Source organism: Colobus angolensis, unplaced genomic scaffold, assembly GCF_000951035.1.
Source record: "Colobus angolensis palliatus isolate OR3802 unplaced genomic scaffold, Cang.pa_1.0 Scaffold3, whole genome shotgun sequence".
Taxonomy (NCBI): Eukaryota; Metazoa; Chordata; class Mammalia; order Primates; family Cercopithecidae; genus Colobus; species Colobus angolensis.
Genome location: NW_012116265.1, coordinates 27,229,517 through 27,236,902, shown reverse-complemented (window position 1 = coordinate 27,236,902; position 7,386 = coordinate 27,229,517). Strand labels below are relative to the sequence as shown.

General features: G+C 39.4%; 1 protein-coding gene across 1 annotated transcript in view; it reads left to right on the top strand.

The window, feature by feature from the left end:
- Positions 1 to 6,922: 6,922 nt before the first annotated feature.
- Positions 6,923 to 7,386, top strand: part of FAM71D (family with sequence similarity 71, member D) — a 38,410-nt gene continuing 37,946 nt past the window's right edge. Inside the window, exons 1-2 of the mRNA XM_011949719.1 lie at positions 6,923 to 7,098; positions 7,229 to 7,285. The gene's annotated coding sequence lies outside the window, so the exon portion shown is untranslated. The remainder of the gene's footprint in view (positions 7,099 to 7,228; positions 7,286 to 7,386) is intronic.

Genomic DNA, 7,386 nt, shown 5'->3' with positions numbered 1-7,386 from the left:
TGTGTTGGCCTCGTCATTAAAAAAGAGAAGAATGTCATGCCATTCTGATAGGGTTTTGCCTAATAAAAGGAATAGTTAAGAGGGCCTACCAAGAAGATTTAAAATATGATATATTGTAACTCTGTATCTTACTATAATGTTTGGGAAAAATGTGATCATAGCATTATGATCTGTAGCATGTGAAAACACGGATGAGAAGTACGAGAACCTGTAGTTGGTCTGGTCTTTCCAGTCATAGCTGGAGAATAGCAAGCAAATTTAGAGGAAGGGTATTAATGACTTGGAAAAAAAAATCATATTTTAGATGCCACAAAAGTCAATTTCAAACATCTACAGTTCTTTGAAATGGAGAAAAAAATAAGCAATGAACCAAAAAATTACAGATGAGCACCTTGAAATGTTTTAAGTGTGTTAGTAAGGAAATGGGAAAAATATATGTGCTGACCATTGAAAACACAATAGGTAAAATACACTCTATCCATAATGACTCCTTTAATAAAAACTTAGGGGCACTTTTCAAATGGTGGTAACAGAAAGATGTTAAATATACTGTAAAATGTGCTCAGGAAAGCAAACTACAAAAATTGGCCTACTAGTAAACAAAATGTCAAGGGATGGTAAGTAAAGGCCAAATAGTAAACAAATATTTGATTCTGATACGTGATATTTTCATTTCATATTTACAGTTGAAGAAGATAAGGTTAGTTAATAGAGGTCAAATGAGAGAGTATGCAAAGAATCCTTTTATGTACATTCATTCAGGAAGTATTTGTTAAGCAGCTACTATGTTTTTAGGTACAAAGTACATCATGCTACTATTTACAAACATGAATAGGGCAGAGCACCTGACGTTACACTTCATTAGGGAGATAACAAAAATGCATGCAAATAACCACAATATTTAATATATTTGATAATATATAGTAGAGTGTATAGAATGTGATAAATGCCATAGTACAGATTCTAAGGGCTGGAAGAATTCAGATGAGATTTCAAGGAGTAAGATGGCATGTTAGTGGGTCTTTTTTTTTTTTTTTGTAGAGGCACAGTCTTGCTCTACTGCTCAGGCTGGAGTGCAGTAGCATGGTCATAGTGCACTACAGCCTCGAACCCCTGACCTCAAGTGATCCTCCTGCATCAGACTCCCAAAGTGCTGGAATTACAGTTGTGAGCCGCCATGCCCAGCTGATGTTATTGGGTCTTGAAGGATGGTAGAATCCTGAAGATGGTAGCACAGGAAAAAGGGTATCCAAAAACAGAGAATGACAGGTAATTAATGATAATTATTATAGAATAATTTCTATACCTGTAATATAGGAAGAACAACAATTATAGGGTTGTCGTGGAAATTAAACATATGAAATGTGCTGAGAGCAGTGCTTGTCATATATTAAGCTCCACAAAGGTAGAGATTTTTGTTTATTTTGTTCATTCCTGTTATCCCCAAATTCCTAGAAGAGTCTCTGGCATATGTGCATATATGCAAGCATCAGTAAATATTTTCTCAATAAAACACATTATGTAGAACTTACTGTAGGCCAGGCATTATCCTAAATACTTTCCATATGTTTAATTTTCACAACCCTATAAGCATTGGTTTTCCTGTATTACAGAAGAGGATACTGAGGAACAGAGACTAAGAAACTTGTCCATGGTCACATAGATAGTAGGAGAGAGAGCAAGGATTCAAATTTAGCAATCTGACTCTAAGGTCTGTACTCTTTTTTTTTTTTTTGAGATGGAGTCTTGTTCTTGTCACCCAGGCTGGAGTGCAGTGGCGCGATCTCAGCTCACTACAACCTCCACCTCCTCGGTTCAAGCGATTCTCCTAGACATGCACTGCCATGCCCAGCTAATTTTTCTATTTTTAGTAGAGACGGAGTTTCACCATGTTGGCCAGGCTGGTCTCAAACTCCTGACCTCAGGTGATCCGCTGGGATTACAGGCAAGAGCCACCGTGCCCCACCTATATTCTGTTTTTCTTTTGTTGTTTTGTTTTGTTTTGAAATAGGGTTTCACTCTGTCGCCCAGCCTGGAGTGCAGTGGCATGATCTCAACTCACTGCAGCCTTGACCTCCATGGGCTCAAGTGATCCTTCCATCTCAGCCTCCTGAGTAGCTGGGACTACCCATCACACCTGGCTAATTTTTTTGTATTTTGCAGAGACAGGCTGGTCTTGAACTCCTAGGCTCAAGTGATCCGCCCATCTCAGCCTCCCACAGTGCTGGAGTAACAGGTATGAGTCACCACACTCAGCCTACAGTCTATCTTCTTAAACTCTTAAGTTATAGAAACAAAATAGGTATAAGATGTTTGTGAGACTGAAAAAGTACTGATTTAAGGCCCAAAAGTTATTAAAGTTATTTGGTATTAAAGTTCTTAAGTACCAAATTAAGAGTCTAGATTTATTCTAGAGACAATGAAACCATTAGAGATTCTTGATCAGGGATGTATCATGATCAGAGATATCCTTTTAGGGAAAATGCTTTGGCAGTCTTCAGGCAGATAGACTAGAATGGAGAGAAATAAGTGAAAGGCACCAGTTAAGTTATAGCAATTGTGCAGGTGAGGGTGTAGAGGTGATGGTGATGGTGATGGGAAGGTCCGGACAGACGGATACATCTCTGGAGAGAAAAGAATGGAAAGAATTTTATGGCTGATTTCAAGTTTTGGAAAGGAAGTTAAAGAAGGGAGAGATGATTCAAAGTCTCCCCTCTTGGCTGACTGAGAAAATGTTAAACATTAACAAAAAGAAAGAAAAAATGAGTTTTATGGAGGAATTGAGTTTGGGCATATGTTTGAGATGCCAGGAGTGCTAAGATAGACATGTCCCATTGGCATTTGAAAGTACAGGTTGGGGTTCACAGAAGAGTTACTGCCTGGATACAACCTTGGGAATCATTCACATAAAGGTGGCATCTGAAATGCAAGGGTGGATGGAAACGATTATCAAGAAAAGCCTTGCCAAGAGAAGAGGACAGGTCTTGGGGTGTTGGAGGAAAAAGCCATGAATGGCATCAGGGGAAAAACAGTTTGTAGAAGAGACAAGAAGGAGTGCAGGGTCCCACAAACCAAGGAGGAGAGTCTCAAGAAGGATCAACTGTAAATGCAAAAGAAATACCAAGAAGAATGAAGGCTCACAAAGCCTTATTGATTAGGCAATTATTTGTGAACTCTTAAGAGTGCAATTTTAGTAGTGGGTTAAGAGCAAAAGCCAGATTACAATCTAGAAACTGTGAACATGAATTCTTCTGAATTTGTGTGTGGAAAAAGAAAGACAAAATAGTAGCATGAACTGATAACAAAGTGGAGGGAAGATCTGGTTTGTGGGTTTTGAAAAAGAAACAACAGTGGTGGGCATGTTAACAATGCAAGAGTAGTATCCTAAAAGGAGAAAGAAGAGGAAAGAAGGGCTGGATTTAAGGACCCTGGTGCCCCAATTCGGCTGGAAAATAAAAGGAACATTTTTTCCTTCTGAGTTAGAAAAAGGAGAAGATATGAACACACTTGAAGTGGAAACAAGGGAAATGTCATTTAAATGTTAAAGTTCAACAAAATATTTCTACTTGGCACCGTGGACATCAATTTTATCTAATCTATTTGCATTTATTTGACTAAAATTATATAAGAAGCATATTACAAGTCTTTTTCGTCTTAGTAGTTGATACTTACATAAAAGGCTACAGAAGATGTTTTCAGGTTTTGATTATAGCTGTGTAAAAGTTAAGCAGTTCCTTTTTAACCAGATTTTTTGGTTCTGTGTTTTGGTTGTTTCAAATCATACCAGAATGAAAAAAAGAACATAAGCCGGCAATGTTTATCAAGTAAATGCTTGGTGATGTTGCATGTTACAGCAGGTGGATTCTTTTGGATGGCTTTCATATTTAAAATTATTTGCTAATCAAAAAATGTTATAGATCTAACCTGTTAGCAATTCTTGATCTTCATGAAACCCTAAGAATGTAAGTCATTATCATTCCCAATTATAGAAAGTGGGGTAGGGGGTTATGTAAGTACAGAATTCAAAGTAAATAAACTGTATGTCTTGTTATTCCAATGAGGATGGGTCTATATTAAATAATGCATTGCATTCTGACGTGTTTATAAGAAGCATTATGCTTGACTCTCTGTGTTATGTTGCTATAGAATTCATCAATAACTTGGCCTAGAACCAAAAAGTTAAAGACTTGCTCAATCCTGTCCATTTTGTATGGTCAGCTACCAGTATTTCTCCTGCAGTCTTTTGAAATAATTCATTTTAATTAACAAGCATTTCTTAAGCTCCTACGGTATGCCAGGCTCCATGTTAGGCACTGAGAATGCAATGATGAATGAGACAGTCTCAGATATCTAAGTGAAGAAGAGAGATTATGAGAAAGGAAAACAATTTAAATGCAGGTTAGGAAAAGTATATGAAGAACATTCAATGACATGTTAGATAGTGACTGGGTGGAGGCCTCAATCAGATTCAGTGGTTGTGTCAGGATCCAGCCATTTTAAAAGAAGTAGAAATCACACTAAGTATTTCAACAGAGAGACTTCAATGCAGGAATATGTTAAATAGGTGTTGGAGGCCTAGAAAAAAAGCACAAAGGAAACAGATATCAGAGACAACTAGAAGAAGCAACTCCCACAACTAGGGCTGGGGAGTTGGGAGGGATAGGTTAGGGGAATCACAGCCTGGAAGCTCAGAGGTCGGACCCGTTGGAGCCATGACTCAGCCCTCTAAGGAGAAGGCGCTGCCCAATTGCTGATTCTGAGAATGTCAAAAACAAAAACAAAACAATCAAAATGCAGGCTAGAACCAGTTGCTGTTGCCCAGGTGACACTGAAAGAAACAGCAGGTCAACTAGAGGGAACACAAGTCTCTTCTTCCCTCCTATTTTCCAGCCTCCTCTGGTCTAATGCAACCTATTATTGAACCTAACAGAAAGCCAGCTGGAGAGAGAAATGTAGTTTGCAGAGCTCCAGCAATTCAATGCAGAGTATGCTGTGGTGCATTTGCAGCTGAGAGATAGTCAATGACCAAGTGATTGAGAAACAGCTCTCTAAACAGGTGACATCTGAGCTGGGTTCTGAAAAACGAAAATAAGCCCACATGTGAAGAGCTGGGAGATGAGCTTTTCAGACAGGAAATGGCTTAAAGAATGTAACATCAGGAAAGAGACAGAAGTATGATGAGGGAGTGGTGTAAGTTGTCTGAAATATAGTTGGAAAGAACTGAAGCCAGGATGGAGCCAGATCATGCTCACAAATATATAGGCTCTTGAGTTTAATGCTAAATATATACACATACCTTATGATACATGTCACATATTCTAAAAGCATTAGGAAGGTACTGAACATTTAAAGGAGAAAGAAATCATTTACTAAACAGTTGAATACGAGGCACAATGCTAACTAAGGGTTCCTGCAAACAAGCACCTCATTCTTTCTGCCTCCTACACCTGTTCCTCTGCCTGTAGTTTGTTTCCTAGTTGATGGCACCGTCATTCACCCAGCTTCCCAAAACTCTGAGTCACCTTTTCCCTCCCCACATCAGTGAGTCACCAAATTCTATGGACTCTACTAATAGTTCCCAAGTTAACCCCTTCCTTTCCATTGACACTGCCACTGCCACTACCATGGCTTCAATATCTCCAGAATTGCCCTTCCCAAATCTATCCTCCACTCTGCTCTCAGAATAATCAATTCAGAACATAAAGCTCTCCATGTAACACTATTTATTAGAACTACTGGAGCAGATGAAGTCTCAGCACCTAGTTACTAGGCCCTTCTTCCATGAACTTCATTTTTTTTCTCCTCTTCAACTTTATGTAACACCAGACCATTTGTAGTTACCCCTCAAACCCTGTCATTTCATGCCTCTGTGCCTTTGCTCAGGCTGACCAATCTTTCAGGATTTAGCTTGGATATTAGCTCCTCCGTGAAACCGTCCCTAAATCCCCCAATTGGACTAAGTGCCCTTCATCTGTGCTCCCAGAATCCCCTGTCACCCCTCCATCTTATTGCTACATAACACTGAAATATTCTGTTTACATGACCCCTTCTCCACTTGATGGTAAACTTCTTGAGTGCAGAGACTGTTCATCTTTGTGGTCCAGCATGGCATGATGCCCAGGAAATAGTAAGTACTCATTACTGAGCCAACTGAAAGAATGTACCTTGCATTGCACTCACCAGGGACTGAATGTGGCAGGAAACCTTCATATCCCAAGCTTAGGACATGCAGCTAAGAAGATCCCATGCAGTGTGAACAGGCAGGCCCATCTCATGAGGGACAAAGAGGGCTAATTGCTCACAGACCTCAATTTGACAAAGTGCCACAAATTCAGACTTACAATCTCCAAATGAAGTTATACATACAGTTTTATATTTTATGCATCTTTAAAAGCATTTCTTTCTTTCAATAGAGATGGGGTCTCACTGTGTTGCCCAGGTTGGTCTGAAAATCCTGGGCTCAAGCAATCCTGCTTTGACCTCCCAAAGTGCTGGGATTGCAGGCGTGAGCCACTGTGCCCGGCCTCAGCTCTGTTTCTAAGCAGTTTCCCTCTAAAAATGCTATATTCTTTTGATGCTTTTCTTCACAGAGGCTCAAAGTGCCTTAAATACATTTAAGTCTCTGAAACTTAGGATACAGGGAAATTGAATAATAAATTATCAATTGAATGATCAGTGATGTAAAATATGATATTTTTTCCATGGTTATACTATTGCTAAATTGACTTTTCTCTCCAAGAAATCTTCTGAAAACTTCACACCACCACCTGAATGCCCACTCCCAAGTGGTCGGGGCTCCACGGGAATGCTGACCACACTTCCTCTCAGGGGCAGACCTGCAGGGCTGCTCCTCCCCAGTGCCCTTCTTCTCTTACTGCGAGACTGTGTCAGCACATTATGATTATGATGCAGCAGCAATAGAACAATACCCAGAGCAGCCTGGACTGCGCTTCTTTTACTAAGTGGTTATTTGCCTGCTGGGTAGACATAAACACCTGCTAAAGAAATGTGAAAAGAGTGGAAACGTGCTGTTTGGAGATTATTTTCCTAGTCGACATCCAGGAGATCTCCAGAGATCTATTTCAGCCCCACCTGTTGGTAAGTGACTGTCTCATTACTGCAACTTGGGTTTGAAACTGACAGAGAAGGAAATGAATAGTTCAATTAATTCTGGTAAATCGAGGGCAGAATGTCCATTTTTTTTTCCATCTTCCTCTTCTCCTTCTAGTTTTATTTCTTCTACCTCAACCAGAACAAGCAGAAAAGCTGAGAGACTTAACACCTGGTGACCGCTTTTCTTTTTCTTAGAAATAATTTCATTGAGAGTTTGAGTTTGAAATGAAAGCATGTTTTCTGGATTGTTTTTAATTTTTTTTTTTTTTTTTT